Source organism: Elephas maximus, chromosome X (genome assembly GCF_024166365.1).
Source record: "Elephas maximus indicus isolate mEleMax1 chromosome X, mEleMax1 primary haplotype, whole genome shotgun sequence".
Lineage (NCBI taxonomy): Eukaryota > Metazoa > Chordata > Mammalia > Proboscidea > Elephantidae > Elephas > Elephas maximus.
In genome coordinates, this window is record NC_064846.1 from 165,316,226 (window position 1) to 165,330,349 (window position 14,124).

Sequence of the window (14,124 nt, forward strand, 5' to 3'; positions counted from 1 at the left end):
GTCTGGGACCCTCTATTGTGATCCCTGTCAGAGCAGTCAGTGGTGGTAGCTGGGCACCCTCTAGTTAGACTAGACTCAGTCTGGTGAAGGCTGTGGTAGTTGTGGTCCATTAGTCCTTTGGACTAATCTTTCCCTTTCATCTTCAGTTTTCTTCATTCTCCATTGCTCCCGACAGGGTGAGACCAGTGGAGTATCTTAGGTGGCCGATCACAGACTTTTAAGACCCCAGATGCTACTCACCAAAGTAGAATGTAGAACATTTTCTTTAAAAACTATGTTATGCCAATTGAGCTAGATGTTCCCCATAACCATGGAAAATGACCCTAATTCTTCACCCCATGATGTATCCATGCCCTTTGCAATGTTACTTTGCAGCTCCTCCCTTTGAGTGGTAAAGTTTATAGCCCACCTCTTGAATCTGGGCTGGCCTTTGACCAAAAGAGTACAACTGAAGTAATCATATGCCAGTTTCATGCCTAGGCCTCAAGGGGCCTTGCATGCTTCTACTCTCTTTCTTTCTTTCTTTTGAGCAGACATTTTATTTCCAAAAGAAGAAATTATTCGCAGGGAAAATGGGAAGTGGCAAAAGGTGAATGGATTAGTTCTTAAGTCTAGTGGCTTTCCTGGGGTGTATAAAGTGTGCCGAGTCACTGGGCCCCCACCTCTTTGCTTCTGCTCTCTTTCTTTGACGTCTGCTACCACCATAAGGATAAGACAGGACTTGCCTACTAGAGGATGAGAGACCATGTGGAGAAGAGCTGAGTCATGCCAGATGAGGATATGCTAGACTAGCCAGCCCCCAACTAACTTGCACACTGTCATCAAAGACAAACAAGCAAGTCCAATGGAGAGCAGATGACCCTAGCCCAAATCAGTAGAGCTGCTGAGCTGACTCATAAACTCATGGGAAGGAATAAACGATTGTTGTTAGAAGATGTTAAATTTTGGAACGATTTGTTATGCAGCAGTAACTTACTAATACAGAAGACCTGGAGATATAAGAGAGCAGGGTATATTCAATAAACTGTAAGTGATTTAAGATGAGTGGAGAATGGAGTATGAATGGAGAAAGAATGAAAGGTAAGGATGGAGAGCTAAGCAAGCACTGGATCCTTCAGGGCTTTATAAGCTTTAGACAGATTACTGTTTATGGATGTTAACGGCTAGAAGGAACATAGTGCTGGAAGCAGAGAGGCCAGTAAAATCACTTTTGTAGTGATCCAGGCCAGACTTGATATTATTCTGAACTAGAATAGTGATGGTGAGGTTGGGTAGAAATGAAAAGATTAGAAACCTATTTGGGAGGCTGAATGAGTAGGACTTGGTGCTTTATTAGAAGTGAGAGATAAAGGAGAGGAAACATCTAGGGCTAATATCTGATGTCTGTTTTTGGCAAATGAAAGGTTGGGAGAATCATTTTCTGAAACAAAAACTCAGGAGAAGAATGAGGTTTGGATGGGGTGGAGAAGATGCTAAGCACAGTTTTGAATTTCTTAATTTTGAGACTTTAATGAGATACCTAGTGAGTGATGCCCAGAAAGAGCTGGTTATATAGATCTGAAGGTTGGGAGAATAACATGAGCTGTAAATAGAGTTCTAGCAATTGTCAGCCTACAGTTGATACTTAAAGTCACTTAAACATTTATTGAGTACCTGAGAGGTGCCGAGTACTATATGCCAGAGATATGGAGGGAGCAATACAGACTAGGCTGTATAATAGAGTGGAGAAGATACAGCATTGATCAACTAAACACACAAATATAAACATATCATCTTAAGTACTGTGAAAGAAAAATTAATAAACCCTAAGACCACATAACAAAGAGAGTTTATCTAGTCTGGGACACAAGGAAGAATTTCCTGGAAAAGGGGTGCTTAAGTAGAGATCTGGTGGCACAGTAGTTCAGAGCCTGGCTGCTAACCAAAAGGTCGGCAGTTCAAATCCACCAGCCACTCCTTGGAAACCCTGTGGGGCAGTTCTAATCTGTCCTATAAAGTCGCTATGAGTCGGAATCGACTCCACGGCATTGGGTTTGGGTATTTTTGGGTTTTGGTAAGCTGAGATCAGAATTATGAGGGGGTTTCCAGGGCAATAGGGAGTTATTGGAGGAGGAAAAGAGAAAGTTCCGGGAAGAGGAACAGGAGCAGTATGCTTAGTTTAGTGATCTTTAAAGTCAGAATAAGGAGCCCTGGTGGCAGAGTGGTTAAGGGGTCAACTCTAACAAAAAGGTTGGTGGTTTGAACCCACCAGACACTCCTCAGGAGAAAGATGTGGCAGTCTGCTAGGAAACCCTATGGGGGCAGTTCTACTCTGTCCTATAGAGCCACTAGGAGCCTGAATTGACTCGACGGCAACGGGAAGTCAGAATGGTGGGATCACAGGGAGGGAAGGAAAACTGGTACAAGACATTTATAGGGTAGTGTTGGTGGATATGGAGAGAAATGAACAGATTTGGAAGATATTTGGGAAACAAAATTGAAAAGACAACAGGCTGGATTAGGGAAAGGGCAATGGAGGAGAAATTAGTGAGAATAATTTTGGATTATTTTTTGTTTGTGTTACTGAATAGATTACGGTGACATTCACTGAAATGAGCAACACTGGAGGGCTATATTTAGAGAGAAAAATGCAAGAGATCAGTTTTGGAAATGCTGATTTGGAGAGGCCTTTAAAATATACAACTGGTAAAGTTGAGGGGGAAATTGGATATACAGGTTTGATGCTTAGAAGAGAGACCTGACTGGATATTTAATAAACTTGTGAATCAACAGGATATAAATGGTAGTTGAAGTAGGGAGCCAAAACCAAACCCACTGCCATTAAGTCAATTCTGATCCATAGAGACCCCCATAGGGCAGAGTAGAACTGCCCCATAGGGGTTCCAAGGCTGTAAATCTTTACAAAAGCAGACTGCCACATCTTTCTCCCACGGAGTGGCTGGTGGGTTCCAACCACTGACCTTTTGGTTAGCAGCCAGGCACTAGGGCTACTCAGAGTAGAGAAAGTTTGAGAGAAAAAAAAAAAGAATGCTTAGAACCAAGCCTCTAACAATCTCATATTAAAAGGGCAAATATTGAAAGACAAGCCCACAAAGTAGCAGAGATGGAGCAGTCAGAGAGGTAGGAGGGAAAGTATGTCCAAGAACCCAAGGCTATTTCAAGAGGAACAAGGACTCCATAGGCTTTTAAAAAAAGCTTTACGCCACAGAAAAATCAGTAGAAAATGACATATGGGAAAAGAGAGAGAACCTGAGAAAGTGGATGAGATCACCTAAGAAAATATATAAAAGGAGACGAGAAGAAGACCTAGGAGACAATGTTTGGGAATATTGTCATGTAAGGGATCAGAGAGGATGAATGCACCGAGAAGGATCTGGACAGTGATAGGAGAAAGGGAAGAACGTGGTTCCATGGAAGCCATGGAAAGAGAGTGTTTAAATAAGGAAAGGGAAATCCATTGGCTCAAATGTACTGAGAGTCATAGAGGATAAGGATTGAGAAATGCCCATTGGCTTGAGCCAATGGTCATGATGGCCTGGGATATCACTGGTTCCCTGGAGCAGTGGGATGGAATTACAGTGAGGTAAAGTATTTTTTTTTTTAAGTAAGAGTGGCAGGTAAGAACACGGAGGCAGTGTAGACAGCAGTTTCACAAAGAGCTTTGGTGAAGGGGCTAGTGATACAGCGATATCTGGATAAAGACAGAGGCCAAGTAGAGCCTTGAGGGTTTTGCTTTCATGTTTGTAAGTAAGTTGAAAAAGACTTGAACACAATTAAATGCTGATGAGAAGGAAGAGACTGAATACATGGAGAGTATAAAAAAAGAGTGAGGTCTCTGATAATGGAGAAGAGAGGGAGAAAATGGTGGGAGTAGCCTAAGGAGGGACAACACATGGCTCTTCTGTGACAACAGAAAACAGGAGGAAATGGTGATAGAAGCAGGGATGTTTGTATGTTGATGGCAGAACTTTGAGGGAATTACAATATGGTGGACTTTTACTGTCTTTGTTATATGGGAAGCAAGGTTGCCTTCTAAGAGAGAAAGGTGAATCAGGGATAGATAAACAGGAAGATTCAACTGTCATAGTAATATTTTATTTCCTAAGTGGGTAGTAAATATGCTGGTGAATTTGATTCTTTATGCCTTTTCGTACATCTGAAATATTTTACAAAAAAGCAAAATGATGGGAAATATGGTAGAATCAGAAATGTGGGAATCATTGAGAAGATTTGTAATGACTGATGTAAGAGAATGTGCTGATGTGGGTAACATATGTTATAGAGCAGGTGGCATTCCTGTTGAATTTAGAGACCGTGAATTTACAATGGATGGCTAGTTGTTCACCAAATCACTTCCCTTTTCTTCTTTGGGAGGCAGCTCAGCTACATTTTCCAGCCTATGGTGCAACTGAATGATTTAGGCTGGACCAAAAGAATGTGGCCAGAAGGGATATAAGATCTTGTCATGACCTTGCCTCCATAATCCTCAAGGATGTGGCCTTTCCTCGTCTTTCTGCATTAGATGGTTGAATAGGGAGGGCTCCAAAGACTTAGAGAAAGATGGAGCCACAACATGGCAGGAACCTGGGTTCCTGAGTCAACAGTTGGAGAGGAGGCACCCAAGAGAGCCATCTGACTGAGAATATCCATGTTGCTCTCTCATGTGAGTGAGACATTAATTTTTATTATGTTAAGCTGCTAAAATTTGAGAGTGGTTTGTCACAACAGTTACTCTATCCTCACACTCATCTTCTCAATTGTGTGATTTTTTTTCTAATAGTGTTGAACATTCATGTGCAGATGTTGAGACAGTTAAATTACATCCTCTTACTAGATAGTTGAATAGGATGGCCCAAAGGGCCTAAGAATTAAAGGAGCAATGAATAAATGATTACATTTGTGAACAATTACATTCATTGAATAATGAGTACATAACTAATTAGGATTCCCATTTGTAGGCAGAGGACCTGAGAGACTTCACAAGCATGGTTGGTATTTCACGAACATAAAACTGATTTCTGTGCTCAGGAAGGCATTAAGGAAAGTGCCTACCGCCTGTCTCAACCAGATTCACAGAAGAAAATCTTGGAGCTCATCCTACCACAATCCCTGAGGAACCTGAACCTACACAACCATAAAATCTGCCTGCAGAGAATTCGGAAGGAAAGGGCCCCCTCCTCCAGCTGTGCCTACGGCACTTTGTGTGGGAAAGCTGTCCTTCTACCTGCTGGAAGGAGCAGCTGGTCCACACTCAAAGCACTTGAGTTTACTGGTCTTGGACTCACCTCAACAGACAAAGCACTCTCAGCTATTGGTTGCCATGAACACACAGAATGAGGGTGAGAGAACAAATGGCAAAGAAAACCTGATGTGTAGAAGAGGTCTGCAACTGTACACCCCCTCCTGTGCCAGGACTTGCCCTCCCCAGTAAAATCCTCTTTGTAGGCCATGAGATGCCTAGTCCCCAGGCCCTCACACTCCAGGACTCCAACAGTCACGTAAGGAAGGTGAGCTTCCCCTGCTCTTGACAGGGTGTGGTCACACTCAGGGCCTGAAATGAGGCGTTCACAAATTGATGGAAGCAATACAAACACCTAAGACCTACCTAGCTCCCTGCTGCAGCAGCCTTCCTTTCTTACCCTCCTTATTCTTGCCCAATGGGCCTTCATTTGAGCTTCAGAAGCCATCTGGTAAAGGATAGGTAATATGGAGAAAGAGGCTGTGATTGGAGGAAACTGAAAAGTTCATAAAATGGTGGACATAGTCCAAGCCTTGGAGCTCAACAGACTTGAGTTCAAACCCCTATTTCACCACTTACTAGTTACGTAGTCTCGGGCAGGCCACACGATTTATCTAAAATGGGGACAAAAATGCCCACCTCCTAGCATCATTTCCTAGCATCATTTTAAGCATACTCAATGACTTATGTGAAAGCCCCTTAAGCATACCCCATTACCCGTTGCTGTCAAGTTGATTCCGACTTATAGTGACCCTATAGGACAGAGTAGAACTGCCCTATAGAGTTTCCAAGGAGCATCTGGTGGATTCAAACTGCCAAGTCTTTGGTTAGCAGCCGTAACATTTAACCACTACTAATAAATGGTGATTTTTTTTTTTAAGTCTCTTGGATTAGCTTCTGGTAGCATACTTATGTTTTCTGAATGGGAAAGGAGGAGGATATGATTGCGATTCAAGGTTGTCCTAAGGGAATTCCCACCTGTGCTAGCCTGAAAGGGGTGTAGCTCCCACAAAGTTCCATCCATCCTCCATCTCACCACCATCCCCCATCCCTCAGGGTCTTTTCACATGCTTTCCTTCTGCTTGAGAAAATTCTCCAAGACTAGTGCATGGCTCATTCTTGCATTTCATAGAGGCCTTTGATTCCAACCGGTCTCTCTACAATAGCATTCTCCAGCTGCTACCCTTTATCCTCTGACCCTGCTTTAATTTGCCTTATGGAAATTGTCACAGCCTGAATAAGAGATCCATCAGGGCAGAGAGCTCTTGTTTGTTCCCCCACAGTATCCCCAGGCACACCGTAGATGCACAAAAAATATTTGTTAAATGAATGAATGGAAATTAAAAATATGCCTTACTAACTTTTTTTTTTTTATTAACCTGGATCAAAGGAGAATGAAGAACACCGAGGTCAAACGATAACTATGAGCCCAAAAGACAGAAAGGGCCACATGAACCAGAGACTTATATCATCCTGAGACCAGAAGAACTAGATGGTGCCCGGCCACAACCGATGACTGCCCTGACAGGGAGCACAGCAGAGAACCCCTGAGGGAGCGGGAGATCAGTGGGATGCAGACCCCAAATTCTCATAAAAAGACCAGACTTAATGGTCTGACTGAGACTAGAGGAATCCCGGCGGTCATGGTCCCCAAACCTTCTGTTGGCCCAGGACAGGAACCATTCCCGAAGACAACTCATCAGACATGGAAGGGACTGGACAATGGGTAGGAGAGAGATGCTGATGAAGAGTGAGCTACTTGTATCAGGTGGACACTTGAGACTGTGTTGGCATCTCCTGTCTGGAGAGGAGATAGAAGGGTAGAGAGGGTTAGAAACTGGCAAAATTGTCACGAAAGGAGAGACTGGAAGGGCTGACTCATTAGGGGGAGAGTGGGTGGGAGTGTGGAGTAAGGTGTATATAAGCTTATATGTGACAGACTGACTTGATTTGTAAACGTTCACTTAAAGCTCAATACAAATTTTAAAAAAAGAAGAAGAAGAAAAAAAAAAGGTATACCTTACTAAGCAAGGGAAACCCTGGTGGTGTAGTGATTAAGAGCTATGGCTGCTAACCAAAAGGTCAGCAGTTTGAATATACCAGGCGCTCTTTGGAAACCCTATGGGGCAGTTCTACTCTGTCCTATAGGGTCACTATGAGTTAGAATTGACTTGATGGCAACAGGTTTGGTTTTCGGTTTTTTTATGAAGCAAATCATTTTTTTCATCCACTCTATTCATCTATTAAAAGCATCAAAAAAGCATCTATTATCAATATAATTTTCTCAAAGTAGAGGACTTGCATAAAAGTTATGCATAATTTTTCTCATAGTAGGCCATAATCAAGCCTTCCACTCACAAAAATGTTTTGATCTTCTGTAACAGAGGTTCCTCGCTGGATTATATTTCAGCCCTTGATACACAGGAGTGTGGGATTAGAATGTGCCCCCCGCCACACACACAGTTATTTGCTTATATCTGCTGCATATTTGCACACACACACACAGTTATTTGCTTATATCTGCTGCGTATTTACTTGGGGACTGGGAAGTGTCTTTGATGGATGGAGATATATTTAACCTTACTCACAACTTGAGTTCAGATAGCCATAGACAAGTTCAATACACCAGAAAGGCCCACAGAAAAAGGCTAGATTTCAGGGAGGACCAACCAGGCCCTGGGGTGTGAATTTATGATGACGGAGATGAACTCTGGAACAATCAGCCAGACTCAGCAGCATGGCCCAAGGGTGGGAGAAGAGTGTCTTAGTTCCCTAGTGCCGCTGTAATAAAAATACGGCAAGTAGGTGGCTTTTGTAAACAGAAATTTATTTTCTCACACTTCAGGATTAGACATCCGAATTCAGGACACCAGTTCTAGAGGAAGCCTCTCTCTGACCGCTGTGGGGGAAAATCCTTTCTTCTCGGTGTTCTTTGGAGATTGTCGTGTAGTATCTATCTTACTCCCATTCGTGCTTGCTTGCTTTGTGCCTAATCTGTTCTTTTTATATCTCAGAAATGATTGGTTTATGACACACTTCACACTAATATGGTCTCATTAACATAACAAAGAAAACCCTATTCCCAAATGGGATTACATCCACATACACGCAGGTTTTGGGGGGACACAATTCAATCCATCACAGAGAGAATAGTTTTTTTTAGCTGTTTTGGGAAACATCCACTCTTGCGGCATAATGAACACAGAAAGGCAGAAGGGCGTCAGTGTGGGTGGGAGCTGTTGGTTCTCACTTTCGTTTCCCAACAGTCTTGCTGTGGGATAGCCCCAAACTGAGCATTCTCCTTTTCACCCAGAAGGAGTCTGTTTAGATGCTGACATCAAGTGATCCAAGCAGTTGCAACTCTGTCACATAGGAGCAGCAATGACACACCTATCAGGGCCAGAATCAGTCATGGAAAGTTCCAGAGGGGTAGCAAATCTTCAATTCAGCAACACTGAGCAGCCTTCCTCAGAGACTTAGGGCCCACACCTTTGGAAACCCACTTGGCTGACAGTCACAGCAAGCCACAACCAAGCCTGATAAACAGGCACCTGCAAGGTCACTCTGAGGACCCCAAAATGCCTGGGGAGGGGAAATTTGCAAGGCACCACCATTCTGGTATGCGCAGATGGAAGCCGGGGGCTAAGACGACTCTAGTATTAATAGTAATATTAATAGAACCATATTTGTACTCAAGGAGCCCTGGTGGCACAATGGTTAAGTGCTGGGCTGCTAACTGAAAGGTTGGCAGTTCAAACCCACCTAACGCCTCCCCAAGAGAAAGACCTAGGGATCTGCTCCCATAAAGATCACAGCCTAGAAAACCCTATAGGGCAGTTCTACTCTGTCACACAGGTCACCATGAATCAGAATTGACTCAATGACACCTAACAGCACCAAAAACAACATATTTGTACTCAACCTTAATAAAGCCATTTTTGCACTCACAAGCTGGTAGAGATAGGAATGGTCAGGGGTACTCACAGCCACAAACAAGGCTAAACTCTTCTGATCTTCAGAAAGGAGCGCATGATTTCCACCTCCTCTTGCACCCACAGCAATGATCCAGGAGGTTCAAATTTCATTTGGAAGAGGTCTTACAGCATGTATGCCTCTCGCTGACTTTAAGAAAAAAAAATTCCAGCACCTTCTAATGAGTGTCTAGAAGAGAGAGGCGGCTTGGACTTCTGAGGCAAACACAGACATTTAATTCTCTATTAAATGCAGTTCAGTCTTACTAAATTGAATACAATTTGAAGGAAAGCTCAATAAAATGAGAATCTTATTTAAGTTAATGAATAACACTTATTACTCATTGCCAGCTATACGGCTCTCAGATGATGAGCTGTTTTGTAGATTAGACACATTTAACGAGGCTGTGCTGCGGCAAAATTAGAAAAAGCATGAGATGCAGTCTATTATTATAATGCAATAAATATATTGTTATAAGATCTATTTTATTAAGGAAAAGCATTGGCAGGAGAGAAACTCTATTGCATCCCTACTACAAAAGCAGAGCAAAGTAACTGGAGTTCTAAGTCAGGAGCTGGCAAACTTCTGCTGTAAAGGGACGGATAGTATTCTAGAATTTGCAGGCTATGTAATCTCTGTCACAACTACTCCACTGTCAATACAGCGTGAAAGCAGCCGTATGTATGTAATATATAAATGACTGAGCCTGGTTGTGTTCCAAGAAAACATTATTCATGGATACTAAAATCTGAGTTATATAATTTTCATGTGTTACAAAATATTATTGTTCTTTTTTTTCCCCCAACCACTTAAAAATATAAAACCCATTCTTAGCTTGTGGACTGTACAAAGACGGGACGAGCCGGATTTCCCCTGTGGACCATAGTTTGCAGGCCTGTTCTAAGTGGTTGACTTTTAAGGGCCTTTGTGGGTGACCTCTAAGGAAGATTTGCCGGCTCTTTTGCAGCCACCCACTGTTGGTGGCACTCTCTCTTTTTCTTTTTTTGGTGAAAACATATACGACAACACTTTCACCAATTCAACAATTTCTCCATGTATAATTCAGTGACGTTGTTTACTCTCTTTGTGTTGTGCATCCCTTCTCACCATCCCTTTCCAAATTAGTCCACCACCATTGACATGAACTCACTGCCCCATAAGCAAAAAATTCCCATTCCCCCTCCCTCCACCAGCAACCATTAATAATCTTTGATTTCTATATATTTGCTTATTTCATGTAAGTGAACTCATATCATATTTGTCCTTTTGCTGGTGCTCTATTCTTATCAGTCTATCTGCCCTCTGGTAACGCTAGTTCCAAGGTCTGGTATGAAAAGAACAGAAGGATCCCTGTTTGCCTTCTAAACTTCCTCTCCTCTGTCTTTCACCTTCTACCCTCAAAGCTCTTGGCTTTACTTTACTTACAGACCTGATCACACCTTCCTACAACCCTGTTACTTCCCCAACGTCTTTATCAGATTCTTTCTATTGTGCATTAAGGTCAAATCAATGGTATTGCCTGACAAAGCCATTTTGAGCTAGAGTGAGAGAAATTACACTTTGCTTTGGGAGAGCCAATCAATTCACAGTGAGGAAGTTTATCTGAGAAGAACACCATTTCTAGTTCTTTGTTTCCCATCACTCTGTGCTTTGGGCTCTTCTTGTGTAAGCCAATATGGATTAGGCAGCTTACTCGTGCCTTATCGGGCAAAGAGGACTTTCATGTTCATTTTCCGAGAGAAACTTAGATGTGAAATCTCCAAGATGAATTGCTTTTCCTAAATACTCCAATGGCCTTGCCTTGCAAGAAGGAAGGTGTGTGTGTATTTGTATGTTTGTCTGTATAGGGTGTGTATGTGTGTGACACAGTATCCAACCAAGAAAAGACTCTCTGCTGTGGCATTCATGAAAGCCTTGAGCTTCTCCTCAGGCTGAACTCTGAGCTTGACCTCCCTGGTTTCCTAATTGCTTGTTTATAATTCCTGGGAATATGTCTTCCTGATTTATTCTTCACACTAAACGGATTGAGTGTCTACTATGTGACAGGCCCAGTTCTGAGAACTTGGTGTCCCTCAGTGAACAAAACAAAAATCTCTGCCCTCAGGGTGCTTACATTCTAGCGGAGGAAGACAAACAGTAAATGATAAATATAGTAAGTAAGTCAATTATGTATAAAATCAAAACAAACAAACCTGCTGCCATCAAGTCAATTCTGACTCATAGCGACCCTATAGGACAGAGTAGAACTATCCCATAGAGTTTCCAAGAAGCACCTGGTAGATTTGAACTGCTGACCTTTATGGTTAGCAGCCATAACTCTTAACCACTACGCCACCAGGGTTCCCAATTATATACGTGCTGTGGAAAAAATAAAGCAAGGTAGTTTTTTTAGTTTTTAGGGTGATCAGGAGTTCTGGGATTGAGGTTTCTAAGTTTAAATAGAGTAGTTAGGTGGGGCTCATTGAGAAATTGACATTTGAGCAAAAACCTGAAGAAGGTAAAGGAGTTTGCCACGTCAACATCTTAGTGAAGATCATTCAGGCAGAGGGAACAGCCAGTGCAAAGGCCCTGAGGTAGCAATATGCATGGAGTTACCGTTTGTGAACCATTCCTGGATTAGAAAAGTTTAACATAGAGAATTTATCCTTTATGAAATAACTAGCACCTCTAGACCCTCCAACAAATAAAATAACCCAAGTGTTTCTATGGCTCCCCTCTTCTAACTCACTCTGTAATGTGATATCACCATAGAAAGTGTTTCTTGTTCTAAACTTACTTGGCTCTCCAAGGTCCCCCCCCCCCCTTATTCTGGGATGAGAGGCAGTATAAGGAAGAAGTTAAGATCTAAAATTGGACAATTCAAAGTTTAAATCCCAGTTTCACCTTAAAAGGCATGAAACTTTGAGCTATCTGTAGAGTTCAGCTGCCTCAGCTGTAAAATGGGGATAATAATAATACCTACATCACAGGAATTGTTATAAAGATTATATAGGATAATACATTTAAAGCACTTGGCACAGTACCAGACACATAAAGATTTACTATTGTTACTAGGTATTATCTTTGCACTTTCTACTTTGAAAAATCATTTTGATGTTTTATGAAGAACTTAATAAAAGGAATTCCATTGTTCTTGCCCAAAGAAACTTATCTCAAGTGGATAAAATATTTATACAGTCTAGATAGGGCCACTTACCCACTTATGGACTATAAAGGAATATACCCGTGGGAGTGATACTATTATCCTTAGCTTCTTTGATGGATCTTGTACATAAAACTATTTTTTTCTCGAATGCAAAAGCTTATTATTTACATCAACATAAACTCAAGGGAAAAGAAAAATGAAACCAGCTTCTTGGTTTAAAAAAAAAAATCCTTTATAATAATAATTTCCTCCCTTTTCATTTTATAGAATTTTAAAATCATATGATCCAAATTGCTTCCAGAGAAAATTGCCCAAGATAAGAATCTTGCCATCTAGCGAGAGAAGATGAGTCCTGCAAATGCCATACAAGTAATTGCCACAAAGTCTAATGCGGATCTGTTCCAATACAGTGAAAATCAAAGAACAAGAAATATCTACTGTGGTGGCAGCAGCAATAAGAGGGAGAAAACCTACGCTGTTTTATAAATAAATGTGAGAATTTGAACTAATGGGCATAAGAAGGGGGAGGTGGATAATTACAATTCCATGCCTCGGAGAATGTTATTTAATTAAGCAAAATGATAACAAACCTCCAGTCAGGACATGGTCTCCCATTCTTAGCAATTTGCACTGAGAGGGAAGGAAGGAGCCAAAGTAATAACTAGACTGAGATAAATTAGTGTTTTCATTTCTGGTGAGCTTCCCCACGCACATTAGTGTCAGCATTGGTAGACTTGGTTCTCTGTGTGCTTTTAAAAATGGATAGGCTGAGCAGAGAAAAACATTTTATTCTCATCTCACATTCAACAGGCTAATTGCATTACAAGAACAGAAACAAATAACCTTCCTCCAAAGACTTTCAAATTGTTTCAAACAAAAGCTGTGTTCCAGAATGCAGACAGCAGAGATTTAAAGCTACTTCTTCCAGCAGCTGGGTCGTTGCCACCATACTGGGAAGGAGGAGGGAAGGAGCAAGGTCATGGGAGGTGAAAAGGCTAGGCCTCCAGGCTTGGCCACTTGGCAGCTGTGTGCTCACAATCATGGACAATTTATTTAAACTTCTGTGTCACTTTTTCCTCATCTTGAAAAAGGTCAAGAATGTTGCTGTCTTACAGTGGCCACCTCCCAAAGGTGGCTTGTGAAGAGCTCTCCATAATTTCCATCAACCCCTTACTTCCAAAGCTTCCACAGGTAAAGATCACCACCAGTTTCTGGTCAGTCGAGCCGGACTCGTGGCAACCCTGACTCATGGCAACCCTGTGTGTGTCAGAGTAGAACTGCACTTCATAGGGTTTTCAATGGCTGGTTTTTTTGAAGTAGCTTCCCGGGCATTTCTTCCAAGGTGTCTCTGGGTGGACTGGAACCTCCAACCTTTTGGTTAGCAATTGAGCATGCTAATGGTTTTCACCATCCAGGGACCCCACAGGTAAAGACAATCTAAGTAAAAGTAGTGTGACTGCCCTACAAACAAAGCTTCAACCTAAGTCCTTAAACTCCCCCTCCTCCTTCTCATTTCCTTCATCCAGCCCATGTGGAACTAGATCACTGCTTCCAAAACCCTCCTATGTAACGAGTCTTAGTTAAGACATTGGTTGCAAGTTACAGAAGCAAATTCAAGCCAACTAAATTATCAGAAGAATCTTAGTGCAGCTCTTGGAGCCCATGGGAGAATAAAATCAGGAACTGGAAAACTATAAATGAATAATTTATTTTATAAGGATCAGCACAAAGCTGGTTCCTATGAGGCAGAGATTAAAGATTTCTCAAA